The sequence below is a fragment of the Phyllobates terribilis genome, unplaced genomic scaffold (genome assembly GCF_046119375.1).
Source record: "Phyllobates terribilis strain yellow unplaced genomic scaffold, ASM4611937v1 Scaffold_710__1_contigs__length_769263, whole genome shotgun sequence".
Lineage (NCBI taxonomy): Eukaryota > Metazoa > Chordata > Amphibia > Anura > Dendrobatidae > Phyllobates > Phyllobates terribilis.
This window is the reverse complement of record NW_027363470.1, coordinates 516,495-533,413: the sequence shown is the minus strand read 5'-3', so window position 1 is coordinate 533,413 and position 16,919 is coordinate 516,495. Positions and strand designations below refer to the sequence as shown.

Below are 16,919 nucleotides of genomic sequence, written 5' to 3'. Positions count from 1 at the left end.
CCAGTGTGCATAATGTATCAATCTACTAGGGCGGCCAACATCCAAAACCGCCTTTTCGAAAGATACTACACTTGATCTTAGCCAAAAGGCCGAGAAGCGATAACCAGAATTGGTTTCAAACTACGGAGCCACCCAAGGATCCTGAAAAGTCCATTTGTGGAGATGAGCTCCTGGACTCCCGTTAAGAAGACATGTTGTCAACCTCTAGATCCCTTACATGCCTGCACTTTTCGGCTTGCTGCTGCTGCAATCCACGCGTTTTAGATCTGCATAACTCCACCTCTTTAAACACAGCACCTTCACCCCCTGCTGTTCCCACCCGCCTCAACACCGTTGGAAGGGAGGAGAACCAATTAAGGCGGGGGGTGGGGTGGAACGAGCAACTGTCTACCCTTAGCAGGAGGGCTCCTGATTACATACCTCTCCTGCTGCTGCTGCTGCTGGCTGTCCAGCAGCAGACTGAAGGTGGCTGCTGCTGTGCACAGGTATATAAAGGCTCAGAGCCTATTATGACACGCGCAGCCAGCGTTCCATTGCCACATTCCATCTACTGCAGGCAGGATACCTGGCTGGCTGAATGTCGCTGAGAAGCTCACAGAGACCGCCATAAGCAACAGTTTAACAGAATGCCACAGACTAATCAACCAAACTTTTTGGGTTGGGTTCTCTTTTATAGTCTGCAGGCATTAAATGAAAGAAGTCAGTGTTCCAGCAGAGGGAGACAACGTTTCAGAAAAGGCATTGTAGCAAACCAAAAAAGAAATTTTAAGCGCAGCAGAGTAACCAGCGCACATACCTGTTAGCTCAGGTGAGTTTAAAAGGCTGCTGTTGATAACAAGGGCATTTGCTAAATAGATGGTGTGTGTGCAACAATATACTGAAAGGTCAATTATATTGTGCAGCTTATCTCACCACCTGTAGTTATTTAGGTGAAAGCTCCAAAATGCTTGCCTAATATGTCTGTTTATCCAAAAGGAAGTAAAAAGGGAGAGCTAGAAAGATAGCATTGCATCACATTACATGGCAATGCAATGCACAGTTGCTGAAGTTGAACCAAAATGAGCTTGTAATCTGGCTTCTGCAACTTTGAACATGAAAAATCCAATGAGGAGAAGAAAAGCAAAGCCAAAGAGTCCATCCCAAAATCCGACAAACAAGCAAAATGAACAAAAAACATTGAATTCAATTCTTTCTGATTTTAGAAACTGCATTAAAGAAGGGGTGCACCGGTCCTGGAGATACTGCAATACCAGGTCAATGCGTGGAGTGGACAGAGCAAGCTCTTTTTCCATCTCCCTGTTCTAAAAATCCATTTAATATATGGTCCCCAGATAGGGGACGTATCAGATATTAAACTGATAAGAACAGATACTACACTTGATCTTAGCCAAAAGGCCGAGAAGCGATAACCAGAATTGGTTTCAAACTACGGAGCCACCCAAGGATCCTGAAAAGTCCATTTGTGGAGATGAGCTCCTGGACTCCCGTTAAGAAGACATGTTGTCAACCTCTAGATCCCTTACATGCCTGCACTTTTCGGCTTGCTGCTGCTGCAATCCACGCGTTTTAGATCTGCATAACTCCACCTCTTTAAACACAGCACCTTCACCCCCTGCTGTTCCCACCCGCCTCAACACCGTTGGAAGGGAGGAGAACCAATTAAGGCGGGGGGTGGGGTGGAACGAGCAGCTGTCTACCCTTAGCAGGAGGGCTCCTGATTACATACCTCTCCTGCTGCTGCTGCTGCTGGCTGTCCAGCAGCAGACTGAAGGTGGCTGCTGCTGTGCACAGGTATATAAAGGCTCAGAGCCTATTATGACACGCGCAGCCAGCGTTCCATTGCCACATTCCATCTACTGCAGGCAGGATACCTGGCTGGCTGAATGTCGCTGAGAAGCTCACAGAGACCGCCATAAGCAACAGTTTAACAGAATGCCACAGACTAATCAACCAAACTTTTTGGGTTGGGTTCTCTTTTATAGTCTGCAGGCATTAAATGAAAGAAGTCAGTGTTCCAGCAGAGGGAGACAACGTTTCAGAAAAGGCATTGTAGCAAACCAAAAAAGAAATTTTAAGCGCAGCAGAGTAACCAGCGCACATACCTGTTAGCTCAGGTGAGTTTAAAAGGCTGCTGTTGATAACAAGGGCATTTGCTAAATAGATGGTGTGTGTGCAACAATATACTGAAAGGTCAATTATATTGTGCAGCTTATCTCACCACCTGTAGTTATTTAGGTGAAAGCTCCAAAATGCTTGCCTAATATGTCTGTTTATCCAAAAGGAAGTAAAAAGGGAGAGCTAGAAAGATAGCATTGCATCACATTACATGGCAATGCAATGCACAGTTGCTGAAGTTGAACCAAAATGAGCTTGTAATCTGGCTTCTGCAACTTTGAACATGAAAAATCCAATGAGGAGAAGAAAAGCAAAGCCAAAGAGTCCATCCCAAAATCCGACAAACAAGCAAAATGAACAAAAAACATTGAATTCAATTCTTTCTGATTTTAGAAACTGCATTAAAGAAGGGGTGCACCGGTCCTGGAGATACTGCAATACCAGGTCAATGCGTGGAGTGGACAGAGCAAGCTCTTTTTCCATCTCCCTGTTCTAAAAATCCATTTAATATATGGTCCCCAGATAGGGGACGTATCAGATATTAAACTGATAAGAACAGATTTTTTTTTTTTTTTTTTTTTTTTGAAAGCCCGAATTCGTGTACAAAACCCGAGTGCGCTTAAAAAAGTGACAAGTGCCACAAAAAAAGTGCACTAGGATGCTGGTCTTCTTGAAACCCTCTCCAAAAGGAGAAGGGTCCCCCAAACCATTCCCCGTCCCTCCGAGCCAGAAGGCCACAGCGAGGAACAGGGACAAATAGCCACCTCCAGCCGAAACCAGAGGTGACCCAATCTTGCCCCCAATACCTGCCCGAGTTCTCACCCGAGCAAGGCACTGGGAGCCAAAAGACTGTGCTCCCCTCCCGGAAGAGGGGAGCCAACATCGCTCTCCTCCCGAAAGAGGAGAGCCAGGGGGGTTCAGGGGGGATCGGAACCTGATGGCCACACACTCCCCCCCTAGACCTGCCAAGAGAGGAACCCGTTAGGGAACCGCATCCCGACAAAATCCTAGTAAGGACGTGGACACACGTGAATAAGTGGACACACAGTGACAAAAAAAATTAAATAAATAGTGAAGGTTTCACAGTATAATACTGCCCGGACCTTCGACCGGGAATTGAAAAATTCCCCATCCTAAGGCCAGAAGGCCCGGAATAAGGGTGTGTGCGAAGAAAGAAAATTTGAAGTGCTTGTGCAAATGTGCCATAAACTCAAGTGGGGTTCCCAATCCCAGTGAGTTAAGGCACCCCAGGGTCACCACTCCTGGGGCACTTCACACTTCGGGCTTTCGATCTTCCCCGGCCCAATGGCGTCGATCCTGGGGGGCCACGCTTTCCACCAGATGACTATATTAGCCACCTGGCGTACTAACAAGCGCCTAAACCCCAGTGTGCATAATGTATCAATCTACTAGGGCGGCCAACATCCAAAACCGCCTTTTCGAAAGATACTACACTTGATCTTAGCCAAAAGGCCGAGAAGCAATAACCAGAATTGGTTTCAAACTACGGAGCCACCCAAGGATCCTGAAAAGTCCATTTGTGGAGATGAGCTCCTGGACTCCCGTTAAGAAGACATGTTGTCAACCTCTAGATCCCTTACATGCCTGCACTTTTCGGCTTGCTGCTGCTGCAATCCACGCGTTTTAGATCTGCATAACTCCACCTCTTTAAACACAGCACCTTCACCCCCTGCTGTTCCCACCCGCCTCAACACCGTTGGAAGGGAGGAGAACCAATTAAGGCGGGGGGTGGGGTGGAACGAGCAACTGTCTACCCTTAGCAGGAGGGCTCCTGATTACATACCTCTCCTGCTGCTGCTGCTGGCTGTCCAGCAGCAGACTGAAGGTGGCTGCTGCTGTGCACAGGTATATAAAGGCTCAGAGCCTATTATGACACGCGCAGCCAGCGTTCCATTGCCACATTCCATCTACTGCAGGCAGGATACCTGGCTGGCTGAATGTCGCTGAGAAGCTCACAGAGACCGCCATAAGCAACAGTTTAACAGAATGCCACAGACTAATCAACCAAACTTTTTGGGTTGGGTTCTCTTTTATAGTCTGCAGGCATTAAATGAAAGAAGTCAGTGTTCCAGCAGAGGGAGACAACGTTTCAGAAAAGGCATTGTAGCAAACCAAAAAAGAAATTTTAAGCGCAGCAGAGTAACCAGCGCACATACCTGTTAGCTCAGGTGAGTTTAAAAGGCTGCTGTTGATAACAAGGGCATTTGCTAAATAGATGGTGTGTGTGCAACAATATACTGAAAGGTCAATTATATTGTGCAGCTTATCTCACCACCTGTAGTTATTTAGGTGAAAGCTCCAAAATGCTTGCCTAATATGTCTGTTTATCCAAAAGGAAGTAAAAAGGGAGAGCTAGAAAGATAGCATTGCATCACATTACATGGCAATGCAATGCACAGTTGCTGAAGTTGAACCAAAATGAGCTTGTAATCTGGCTTCTGCAACTTTGAACATGAAAAATCCAATGAGGAGAAGAAAAGCAAAGCCAAAGAGTCCATCCCAAAATCCGACAAACAAGCAAAATGAACAAAAAACATTGAATTCAATTCTTTCTGATTTTAGAAACTGCATTAAAGAAGGGGTGCACCGGTCCTGGAGATACTGCAATACCAGGTCAATGCGTGGAGTGGACAGAGCAAGCTCTTTTTCCATCTCCCTGTTCTAAAAATCCATTTAATATATGGTCCCCAGATAGGGGACGTATCAGATATTAAACTGATAAGAACAGATACTACACTTGATCTTAGCCAAAAGGCCGAGAAGCGATAACCAGAATTGGTTTCAAACTACGGAGCCACCCAAGGATCCTGAAAAGTCCATTTGTGGAGATGAGCTCCTGGACTCCCGTTAAGAAGACATGTTGTCAACCTCTAGATCCCTTACATGCCTGCACTTTTCGGCTTGCTGCTGCTGCAATCCACGCGTTTTAGATCTGCATAACTCCACCTCTTTAAACACAGCACCTTCACCCCCTGCTGTTCCCACCCGCCTCAACACCGTTGGAAGGGAGGAGAACCAATTAAGGCGGGGGGTGGGGTGGAACGAGCAGCTGTCTACCCTTAGCAGGAGGGCTCCTGATTACATACCTCTCCTGCTGCTGCTGGCTGTCCAGCAGCAGACTGAAGGTGGCTGCTGCTGTGCACAGGTATATAAAGGCTCAGAGCCTATTATGACACGCGCAGCCAGCGTTCCATTGCCACATTCCATCTACTGCAGGCAGGATACCTGGCTGGCTGAATGTCGCTGAGAAGCTCACAGAGACCGCCATAAGCAACAGTTTAACAGAATGCCACAGACTAATCAACCAAACTTTTTGGGTTGGGTTCTCTTTTATAGTCTGCAGGCATTAAATGAAAGAAGTCAGTGTTCCAGCAGAGGGAGACAACGTTTCAGAAAAGGCATTGTAGCAAACCAAAAAAGAAATTTTAAGCGCAGCAGAGTAACCAGCGCACATACCTGTTAGCTCAGGTGAGTTTAAAAGGCTGCTGTTGATAACAAGGGCATTTGCTAAATAGATGGTGTGTGTGCAACAATATACTGAAAGGTCAATTATATTGTGCAGCTTATCTCACCACCTGTAGTTATTTAGGTGAAAGCTCCAAAATGCTTGCCTAATATGTCTGTTTATCCAAAAGGAAGTAAAAAGGGAGAGCTAGAAAGATAGCATTGCATCACATTACATGGCAATGCAATGCACAGTTGCTGAAGTTGAACCAAAATGAGCTTGTAATCTGGCTTCTGCAACTTTGAACATGAAAAATCCAATGAGGAGAAGAAAAGCAAAGCCAAAGAGTCCATCCCAAAATCCGACAAACAAGCAAAATGAACAAAAAACATTGAATTCAATTCTTTCTGATTTTAGAAACTGCATTAAAGAAGGGGTGCACCGGTCCTGGAGATACTGCAATACCAGGTCAATGCGTGGAGTGGACAGAGCAAGCTCTTTTTCCATCTCCCTGTTCTAAAAATCCATTTAATATATGGTCCCCAGATAGGGGACGTATCAGATATTAAACTGATAAGAACAGATACTACACTTGATCTTAGCCAAAAGGCCGAGAAGCGATAACCAGAATTGGTTTCAAACTACGGAGCCACCCAAGGATCCTGAAAAGTCCATTTGTGGAGATGAGCTCCTGGACTCCCGTTAAGAAGACATGTTGTCAACCTCTAGATCCCTTACATGCCTGCACTTTTCGGCTTGCTGCTGCTGCAATCCACGCGTTTTAGATCTGCATAACTCCACCTCTTTAAACACAGCACCTTCACCCCCTGCTGTTCCCACCCGCCTCAACACCGTTGGAAGGGAGGAGAACCAATTAAGGCGGGGGGTGGGGTGGAACGAGCAGCTGTCTACCCTTAGCAGGAGGGCTCCTGATTACATACCTCTCCTGCTGCTGCTGCTGGCTGTCCAGCAGCAGACTGAAGGTGGCTGCTGCTGTGCACAGGTATATAAAGGCTCAGAGCCTATTATGACACGCGCAGCCAGCGTTCCATTGCCACATTCCATCTACTGCAGGCAGGATACCTGGCTGGCTGAATGTCGCTGAGAAGCTCACAGAGACCGCCATAAGCAACAGTTTAACAGAATGCCACAGACTAATCAACCAAACTTTTTGGGTTGGGTTCTCTTTTATAGTCTGCAGGCATTAAATGAAAGAAGTCAGTGTTCCAGCAGAGGGAGACAACGTTTCAGAAAAGGCATTGTAGCAAACCAAAAAAGAAATTTTAAGCGCAGCAGAGTAACCAGCGCACATACCTGTTAGCTCAGGTGAGTTTAAAAGGCTGCTGTTGATAACAAGGGCATTTGCTAAATAGATGGTGTGTGTGCAACAATATACTGAAAGGTCAATTATATTGTGCAGCTTATCTCACCACCTGTAGTTATTTAGGTGAAAGCTCCAAAATGCTTGCCTAATATGTCTGTTTATCCAAAAGGAAGTAAAAAGGGAGAGCTAGAAAGATAGCATTGCATCACATTACATGGCAATGCAATGCACAGTTGCTGAAGTTGAACCAAAATGAGCTTGTAATCTGGCTTCTGCAACTTTGAACATGAAAAATCCAATGAGGAGAAGAAAAGCAAAGCCAAAGAGTCCATCCCAAAATCCGACAAACAAGCAAAATGAACAAAAAACATTGAATTCAATTCTTTCTGATTTTAGAAACTGCATTAAAGAAGGGGTGCACCGGTCCTGGAGATACTGCAATACCAGGTCAATGCGTTGAGTGGACAGAGCAAGCTCTTTTTCCATCTCCCTGTTCTAAAAATCCATTTAATATATGGTCCCCAGATAGGGGACGTATCAGATATTAAACTGATAAGAACAGATTTTTTTGATTGAAGCTGCATCCAAGGCACTGAAAAATGTGACCGAGGTCACACCAAAACAGCGCACGAGGCGAGGATTCATGTGGACCCTTCCCGGAGGAGAGGGTCCCCAATAAACCATCCCCATCCCTCCGAGCCAGAAGGCCACAGCGAGGGTCAGGGATCTCCGATGCTCTCCCTAGCCGAAGCCGGAGAAGAGCCGTTTTCGTGCTCCCAGCTTCCATCTAGGCTGCCACCCTAGTGGAGCTGGAGCCTGTGTTGGTTTCTCAGCCCAAAGCTGACCGGACCTCCGACCGGGTTTATAAAAATTCCCCTTCCTAGCCCGGAGGCCAGGAATAGGGGGGGTTGCTCAGAAAGTATGATTGGCAAAGGTGCGGCGTGCTACGAAGCCCAGTCTTTCCGGGGTTCCCAGTCCCAGTAAGCTTGGACTCCCACCAGGGCGCCTACTCCTGGGGCACATTGCTCCAAAGCCCTCACACTTACCCAGCCTAGTGACTTCGATCCTGGAGGGCCATGTTTTCCATCAGATAACTCTATGAGCCACCTGGCGTACTAACAAGTGCACCAAACCAGTGTGTAATATGCATCAATTTACTAGGGCAGCCCAAGGACAAAACTGCCTTTTCAAAAGATACTACACTTGATCTTAGCCAAAAGGCCGAGAAGCGATAACCAGAATTGGTTTCAAACTACGGAGCCACCCAAGGATCCTGAAAGGTCCATTTGTGGAGATGAGCTCCTGGACTCCCGTTAAGAAGACATGTTGTCAACCTCTAGATCCCTTACATGCCTGCACTTTTCGGCTTGCTGCTGCTGCAATCCACGCGTTTTAGATCTGCATAACTCCACCTCTTTAAACACAGCACCTTCACCCCCTGCTGTTCCCACCCGCCTCAACACCGTTGGAAGGGAGGAGAACCAATTAAGGCGGGGGGTGGGGTGGAACGAGCAGCTGTCTACCCTTAGCAGGAGGGCTCCTGATTACATACCTCTCCTGCTGCTGCTGCTGCTGCTGCTGGCTGTCCAGCAGCAGACTGAAGGTGGCTGCTGCTGTGCACAGGTATATAAAGGCTCAGAGCCTATTATGACACGCGCAGCCAGCGTTCCATTGCCACATTCCATCTACTGCAGGCAGGATACCTGGCTGGCTGAATGTCGCTGAGAAGCTCACAGAGACCGCCATAAGCAACAGTTTAACAGAATGCCACAGACTAATCAACCAAACTTTTTGGGTTGGGTTCTCTTTTATAGTCTGCAGGCATTAAATGAAAGAAGTCAGTGTTCCAGCAGAGGGAGACAACGTTTCAGAAAAGGCATTGTAGCAAACCAAAAAAGAAATTTTAAGCGCAGCAGAGTAACCAGCGCACATACCTGTTAGCTCAGGTGAGTTTAAAAGGCTGCTGTTGATAACAAGGGCATTTGCTAAATAGATGGTGTGTGTGCAACAATATACTGAAAGGTCAATTATATTGTGCAGCTTATCTCACCACCTGTAGTTATTTAGGTGAAAGCTCCAAAATGCTTGCCTAATATGTCTGTTTATCCAAAAGGAAGTAAAAAGGGAGAGCTAGAAAGATAGCATTGCATCACATTACATGGCAATGCAATGCACAGTTGCTGAAGTTGAACCAAAATGAGCTTGTAATCTGGCTTCTGCAACTTTGAACATGAAAAATCCAATGAGGAGAAGAAAAGCAAAGCCAAAGAGTCCATCCCAAAATCCGACAAACAAGCAAAATGAACAAAAAACATTGAATTCAATTCTTTCTGATTTTAGAAACTGCATTAAAGAAGGGGTGCACCGGTCCTGGAGATACTGCAATACCAGGTCAATGCGTTGAGTGGACAGAGCAAGCTCTTTTTCCATCTCCCTGTTCTAAAAATCCATTTAATATATGGTCCCCAGATAGGGGACGTATCAGATATTAAACTGATAAGAACAGATACTACACTTGATCTTAGCCAAAAGGCCGAGAAGCGATAACCAGAATTGGTTTCAAACTACGGAGCCACCCAAGGATCCTGAAAAGTCCATTTGTGGAGATGAGCTCCTGGACTCCCGTTAAGAAGACATGTTGTCAACCTCTAGATCCCTTACATGCCTGCACTTTTCGGCTTGCTGCTGCTGCAAGCCACGCGTTTTAGATCTGCATAACTCCACCTCTTTAAACACAGCACCTTCACCCCCTGCTGTTCCCACCCGCCTCAACACCGTTGGAAGGGAGGAGAACCAATTAAGGCGGGGGGTGGGGTGGAACGAGCAGCTGTCTACCCTTAGCAGGAGGGCTCCTGATTACATACCTCTCCTGCTGCTGCTGCTGGCTGTCCAGCAGCAGACTGAAGGTGGCTGCTGCTGTGCACAGGTATATAAAGGCTCAGAGCCTATTATGACACGCGCAGCCAGCGTTCCATTGCCACATTCCATCTACTGCAGGCGGGATACCTGGCTGGCTGAATGTCGCTGAGAAGCTCACAGAGACCGCCATAAGCAACAGTTTAACAGAATGCCACAGACTAATCAACCAAACTTTTTGGGTTGGGTTCTCTTTTATAGTCTGCAGGCATTAAATGAAAGAAGTCAGTGTTCCAGCAGAGGGAGACAACGTTTCAGAAAAGGCATTGTAGCAAACCAAAAAAGAAATTTTAAGCGCAGCAGAGTAACCAGCGCACATACCTGTTAGCTCAGGTGAGTTTAAAAGGCTGCTGTTGATAACAAGGGCATTTGCTAAATAGATGGTGTGTGTGCAACAATATACTGAAAGGTCAATTATATTGTGCAGCTTATCTCACCACCTGTAGTTATTTAGGTGAAAGCTCCAAAATGCTTGCCTAATATGTCTGTTTATCCAAAAGGAAGTAAAAAGGGAGAGCTAGAAAGATAGCATTGCATCACATTACATGGCAATGCAATGCACAGTTGCTGAAGTTGAACCAAAATGAGCTTGTAATCTGGCTTCTGCAACTTTGAACATGAAAAATCCAATGAGGAGAAGAAAAGCAAAGCCAAAGAGTCCATCCCAAAATCCGACAAACAAGCAAAATGAACAAAAAACATTGAATTCAATTCTTTCTGATTTTAGAAACTGCATTAAAGAAGGGGTGCACCGGTCCTGGAGATACTGCAATACCAGGTCAATGCGTGGAGTGGACAGAGCAAGCTCTTTTTCCATCTCCCTGTTCTAAAAATCCATTTAATATATGGTCCCCAGATAGGGGACGTATCAGATATTAAACTGATAAGAACAGATACTACACTTGATCTTAGCCAAAAGGCCGAGAAGCGATAACCAGAATTGGTTTCAAACTACGGAGCCACCCAAGGATCCTGAAAAGTCCATTTGTGGAGATGAGCTCCTGGACTCCCGTTAAGAAGACATGTTGTCAACCTCTAGATCCCTTACATGCCTGCACTTTTCGGCTTGCTGCTGCTGCAATCCACGCGTTTTAGATCTGCATAACTCCACCTCTTTAAACACAGCACCTTCACCCCCTGCTGTTCCCACCCGCCTCAACACCGTTGGAAGGGAGGAGAACCAATTAAGGCGGGGGGTGGGGTGGAACGAGCAGCTGTCTACCCTTAGCAGGAGGGCTCCTGATTACATACCTCTCCTGCTGCTGCTGCTGCTGGCTGTCCAGCAGCAGACTGAAGGTGGCTGCTGCTGTGCACAGGTATATAAAGGCTCAGAGCCTATTATGACACGCGCAGCCAGCGTTCCATTGCCACATTCCATCTACTGCAGGCAGGATACCTGGCTGGCTGAATGTCGCTGAGAAGCTCACAGAGACCGCCATAAGCAACAGTTTAACAGAATGCCACAGACTAATCAACCAAACTTTTTGGGTTGGGTTCTCTTTTATAGTCTGCAGGCATTAAATGAAAGAAGTCAGTGTTCCAGCAGAGGGAGACAACGTTTCAGAAAAGGCATTGTAGCAAACCAAAAAAGAAATTTTAAGCGCAGCAGAGTAACCAGCGCACATACCTGTTAGCTCAGGTGAGTTTAAAAGGCTGCTGTTGATAACAAGGGCATTTGCTAAATAGATGGTGTGTGTGCAACAATATACTGAAAGGTCAATTATATTGTGCAGCTTATCTCACCACCTGTAGTTATTTAGGTGAAAGCTCCAAAATGCTTGCCTAATATGTCTGTTTATCCAAAAGGAAGTAAAAAGGGAGAGCTAGAAAGATAGCATTGCATCACATTACATGGCAATGCAATGCACAGTTGCTGAAGTTGAACCAAAATGAGCTTGTAATCTGGCTTCTGCAACTTTGAACATGAAAAATCCAATGAGGAGAAGAAAAGCAAAGCCAAAGAGTCCATCCCAAAATCCGACAAACAAGCAAAATGAACAAAAAACATTGAATTCAATTCTTTCTGATTTTAGAAACTGCATTAAAGAAGGGGTGCACCGGTCCTGGAGATACTGCAATACCAGGTCAATGCGTGGAGTGGACAGAGCAAGCTCTTTTTCCATCTCCCTGTTCTAAAAATCCATTTAATATATGGTCCCCAGATAGGGGACGTATCAGATATTAAACTGATAAGAACAGATTTTTTTTTTTTTTTTTTTAGACTCAGATTACAAAGTCTTGGAATCAACAAAAAGATAAGAAGACTCAAATCCATCATCGTGCATTCTACCAATTTTAATACTTCTCCAAATCTTTTATTTTCTTTTTCTTTTATATATATATATTTATTTATTTTTTCCCTCTTTTTTTTTTTTTTAAAAAATTATATAGTTTTGGCTATTTTTTTTTGTTTGTTTTTGTTTTTGTTTTTTTGTTTTTCCACAGGTTTTCAAAAAATCAAAGCTTACAAGGTAAGTTCATTCCATTTACATTGTTTCCATTTCTCATTTGCTTTCACCTTGCCAAGCGTCATTTTGTCCCTCCAGAAATACATGTACAAATAACTTAGACATAATTTAATACACTGGTCGACTGTTACTTCCTTATGTTTAAACACTAAAATGTTCCTTGCTTTCCACAATGCCGCCTTCACACATGCAATAATAATCCATACAATTTTAAAATCCTCCTCTCTTATCCCCATCCCATAAAATACTCTGTAAAAATCCAAAAAATTAACAGTACTCACAGCTCTCACTATATTGCACACTTTCCTCCATATTGTCTGTGCAAAATTACAATTCCAGAAGATGTGCATGGGTGTTTCACTATTCCCACACCTGGATCTTGGGCACACTTCAGATCTTACCAACCCACGCCTGTGTTGGAACTCACGGGTTGGCAGGCAGTCTTTTACTATACACCAGAGTAAATCCCTGTGTTCATTAGATAACACACTATAATTTACATTCATCCAGATTCTTTCCACAATTTTGAATGAAAAATGTTCCACAGGACTGATACCTATTCTCTCTTCCAGGATTTTTAGGATTTTTTTATGGCATTTAAGAACATTTATTTCGACCATCTTAAGTTTAAAATCTCTTAAAATTTTTTCTAAAACAATATAATTTCCTGGAGGTAAAAACCTATAAGGCCTATTTAGAGACATCTCCAACCATTTATAATTTCTAATATAGAAACCTAAATTATATATAGAAAACAACTTTAGCTTAGAGCCTGGTCCTAATAAAGTGCATACACAGTTCGCTACATACTTTGCATATAAAAAGGACCTAATATCCGGAAAACCTTTCCCACCTTTTTTCTTTGATTTATATATCTCCTCTCTCTTTACTCTTTCCATCTTGGATCTCCATAAAAAATTAAAACATACCTTAATAACTCTCTTCATGATATTATTTTGGGGGATAAAAACTGTTGAGACATATAAAAACATTGGGAGTAAAACCTGTCTAATAATTAAAATTTTTCCTTCCAGGGTAAGATCTCTCAACTGCCAGAAAGTAATCTTTTTCTTAACTCTTTCCAGCAGAGACTCCCAATTTCTTACATTACCACCTGACTCTGAGAAATAAATACCTAAAATTTTTACTTCATTCATTCTTGTTAATTTACACTCAGAATCTACAATAAAATCACCAACAGTTAAAATACCAGATTTTTCCATGTTAATTTTAAAACCCGATGCGCCCCCAAACCAATCCACTGTTCTTATGGCTCTGTTCATGCTTCTAGTGTCTTTAACTAAAACCGTCACATCATCCATATATGCCACCACTTTAACTTGTTCATTGCAACTCCCGGGAATAAAAAAAACATTGATTACCTTATCTCTCCTAAAAGCTGCTAAAAGTGGTTCAATTGCACAAATAAAAAGAATAGGGGATAAGGGACACCCCTGTTTAACGCCACAGTTTATTTTTACATTATCAGATAAAAAACCATTAATAGATATTTTGCTAAAACATGATTTGTAAAGAGATTTAATACGTTTGCTAAAAACATCCGGGCATCCCATTTTCTCTAAAACTGCAAATAAAAAATCATGGGCAACTCTATCGTACGCTTTTTCAAAATCCAAAGTAATTAGAGCAAGCTTTTGTTTTCTGTCTAAAACATCCCATAAAACATCCCTGATTAAAATCAATGAGTCGCTGATTCTCCGATTTGGCACTGCACACGTCTGATCCACTTCTATTACTGAGCCGATTACCTTTTTTAATCTATTTGCTAGTAACTTTGCATATACCTTACAGTCCGTATTTAAAAGGGTTATTGGTCTCCAATTTTTAATCAGTTCTTTATTTCCTTTCTTAAATAATAAAACAATAAGACCCTCCCACCACGACTCTGGGACACTAAAAGATGCTTCTGCTTCTAAAATTACTTCATAAAAATCCTCACCCATGATCTCCCATAAACACTTGTAAAATTCAACAGGTAGTCCATCTGCTCCCGGCGTTTTGTTATTTTGTAGCGTATTAATTGTATTAAAAACTTCCTCTTTAGTAAAATTCCCTATTAAAAAAGATTTATCTTCCGCATTAAAATTTTTTTCCAGTCCTTCTAAAAAATGTTTTTTTAGAGACACATCCGTGTTTTTAACAGAAAATAAATCATCATAAAATTCTTTTGCTTTCATCTTCTTCCCCTCCAAACTTGTTTCTCCTTCCAAAACCTTCATATAATCCTTCTTGTCACATATTTTTTTAAAAAAGAATTTTGTGCATTTTTCATCCTCGTCTAAAACTTTTACTCGGGAATTAAAAATAATTTCTTTACCTTTTTCTTTCAGGCAGTTTTGGATCTTTTCTTTTGTTGTTCGGATCGCCTCCTGCAGATCACATCCGTTATTTTCGAGGTGAAAAAAACATTGCAGTTTAGCATTAAGATCATTATAAAAAATACGTTTTTCAGCAGCTTTCTTCTTTCCTTCTTTAATAAAAAATATTTTTACCTCCTTCTTGACAAAATCCCACCAATTAAAAATAGATTTAAAAAACGTTTTTTTTAGCTTCAGTTTTTCATACAGCTTTTTAAAACCTTCCATAACCACCTCGTCTTGTAGTAGGGATACATTCAATTTCCAGTGTGACGGTCTTTTATCCACATCTGATTCTATTTTAAAACTACATTCTATTATTTTATGATCTGAAAAAGGTGTTGAATGCGTTTTAAAACCTGAGCATGTTAGGGCTTGAGATATAAAAATATAATCTATTCTGGATGAAACACCTCTCCCCACCCAAGTGACTTCATGCTCCTTTTTTTGTCCATCTAATGCCCATGTATCTTTAAGATTAAAAGCTGCTAAAATATTTCTAAGACATGAAGCTGACCCATCTTTTACATTTTTTAAATGACAATTAAAATCCCCACCTAAAACTAATGGATCTACTCCAGGTAAAAACAGCTGCAACAGTTCAAACAAATGTAATCTCAAGGCTTTTTCTGCATTTGCATACACATTAAAACACCTCACTTTCTTCCCATTTTTCTGCACATCAATTCTTAAAATCCTCCCAGGGTATATCTCTTCATAATTTACAATCTCCCAATCTTTAGAGCATAAAAACCCCACACCATCACTTTTTGACTCGTTCCCACCAGAAAAGCATAAGTTACCCTTCCATATACCCTGTAAATATTCATAGCTTATTTTTTTTGTCAAATTACATTCTTGTAGAAAGATAAAATCAATATTTTCATTATTTAAAAATCATATAAAGCAGTTCTCTTATATAGGTCGTTAAACCCCTGAACATTCAGGGACATTGAGCGGATCATCTTCTAACATTTAGTGCAGGGCTCTTCCCTCCGCCCTCATTCTCTACTGCCGGAGAAGATGGGTCTACCTCCAGATCTGATACATCCGAAGATGACACACTCCCCAGCAGACTTGTTGCTTCTAATGCCTTTACTTTCCCACCACATGGTATTCCTTCATTATCACTTCTATCCACACTTCTTTTTAGAGATTTTTCTGTGCAGTCCATTTGTACCTGCGCGCAAGGTAAGCTCTGCGACAGGGAATTAGTAGGAGTGGACTCCACTACTTCTGGAATATCACTTTCCCCTCCACAACTACTCCCTTTACTTAGTGGAGAAATTTCTTGCAACATTTGACTCTTCTCTTCTCTCTTCTGATCTTCTTTCTTCTGTTCTTCTATCTTCTTCTTTTCATTCTTATCTTCTTTCTTCTTATCTTCTTTCTTCTGCTCTTCTCTCTTTTTCCTTTCCATCTGTTTCTTTATCTCCATGGCCCTTTTTTCTATGTCCTCTATCCTCTTCTGTTTTTCCTCTTCCTTCTTTCTCTTCCTTTCTTCCAACTTCCTTTCCTCTTCTTCTTGTGATTTTTTAACCCGTTCCTCCTTCTTCTTCTCCTTCATTGCCCGTCCCTCCTCTTCCTCTTTTCTCTTTCTTTCTGTCTCCTCCTTCTCACTCCTTTCTTTCTCCTCTTCCCCTTTTTCCTCTTCAGCAGCAATGCCTGCTTCCACATCGTCTTTAGCTTCTTGTTGCTGTTCTTCAGGCGATGTGTCCATCTCCTCTACATCCTTTTTCTTATTTTTAGGGCACTCATCCATCTGGTGAGGAGTACCCATGCAACTAAAACACTTGTTACATTCTGCATCCAGATGTCCATATTTTTTACACACACGGCAGTAGTGTGGCATCCCTGGGAAGAATAAATAACCGCGGCTATGGTTGATATAAACCTGCGGCGGAGGTCTGGACACGCCCCCCTCCTCATTCGGGTTCTTCCTAAATGATACCACATACACACGTTTCCCGTTCCACACTCCAAACTGTGTTTCCCCGCGTCTCTTAGGGATGATTTTGTCACAATACATTGATAGGTAACTTTCAACCTCAGAGTCTGTAATAAATGGACTAAACAAATGAATCGTCAGTACTTTCATTGAAAACTGAAAAGAGGGGATTACTTTCACCCCCTCCAGCTCTACCTTCTCTTTATTTACTTCATAAAGAGCGTAGGCACTTTCACACTGCGAGGCTTTATTAAGCGTAACATCATAAAGTCCTCGAGAAAAAAAAGATTGAAAGCAAAAAAGA

The 16,919-nt window shown here is 42.8% G+C and overlaps 7 non-coding genes and 4 pseudogenes across 7 annotated transcripts; all 11 read right to left on the bottom strand.

The window, feature by feature from the left end:
* Positions 1-9: 9 nt before the first annotated feature.
* LOC141236790 (U2 spliceosomal RNA) lies at positions 10-101 on the bottom strand (annotated as a pseudogene).
* Positions 102-1,216: 1,115 nt separating this feature from the next.
* On the bottom strand, positions 1,217-1,407 carry LOC141236518 (U2 spliceosomal RNA). The gene has a single exon (XR_012302170.1). It is a non-coding gene; the product is annotated as a U2 spliceosomal RNA (small nuclear RNA).
* Positions 1,408-2,522: 1,115 nt separating this feature from the next.
* On the bottom strand, positions 2,523-2,710 carry LOC141236759 (U2 spliceosomal RNA). Its single transcript, XR_012302396.1, has one exon. It is a non-coding gene; the product is annotated as a U2 spliceosomal RNA (small nuclear RNA).
* Positions 2,711-3,508: 798 nt separating this feature from the next.
* On the bottom strand, positions 3,509-3,600 carry LOC141236795 (U2 spliceosomal RNA; annotated as a pseudogene).
* A 1,112-nt stretch (positions 3,601-4,712) lies between these two features.
* Positions 4,713-4,903, bottom strand: LOC141236517 (U2 spliceosomal RNA). The gene has a single exon (XR_012302169.1). It is a non-coding gene; the product is annotated as a U2 spliceosomal RNA (small nuclear RNA).
* A 1,109-nt stretch (positions 4,904-6,012) lies between these two features.
* On the bottom strand, positions 6,013-6,203 carry LOC141236516 (U2 spliceosomal RNA). Its single transcript, XR_012302168.1, has one exon. It is a non-coding gene; the product is annotated as a U2 spliceosomal RNA (small nuclear RNA).
* Positions 6,204-7,315: 1,112 nt separating this feature from the next.
* Positions 7,316-7,498, bottom strand: LOC141236713 (U2 spliceosomal RNA). The gene has a single exon (XR_012302362.1). It is a non-coding gene; the product is annotated as a U2 spliceosomal RNA (small nuclear RNA).
* Positions 7,499-8,022: 524 nt separating this feature from the next.
* LOC141236779 (U2 spliceosomal RNA) lies at positions 8,023-8,138 on the bottom strand (annotated as a pseudogene).
* A 1,121-nt stretch (positions 8,139-9,259) lies between these two features.
* Positions 9,260-9,450, bottom strand: LOC141236679 (U2 spliceosomal RNA). Its single transcript, XR_012302329.1, has one exon. It is a non-coding gene; the product is annotated as a U2 spliceosomal RNA (small nuclear RNA).
* Positions 9,451-10,562: 1,112 nt separating this feature from the next.
* On the bottom strand, positions 10,563-10,753 carry LOC141236515 (U2 spliceosomal RNA). Its single transcript, XR_012302167.1, has one exon. It is a non-coding gene; the product is annotated as a U2 spliceosomal RNA (small nuclear RNA).
* A 1,115-nt stretch (positions 10,754-11,868) lies between these two features.
* Positions 11,869-12,080, bottom strand: LOC141236716 (U2 spliceosomal RNA; annotated as a pseudogene).
* Positions 12,081-16,919: the final 4,839 nt, after the last annotated feature.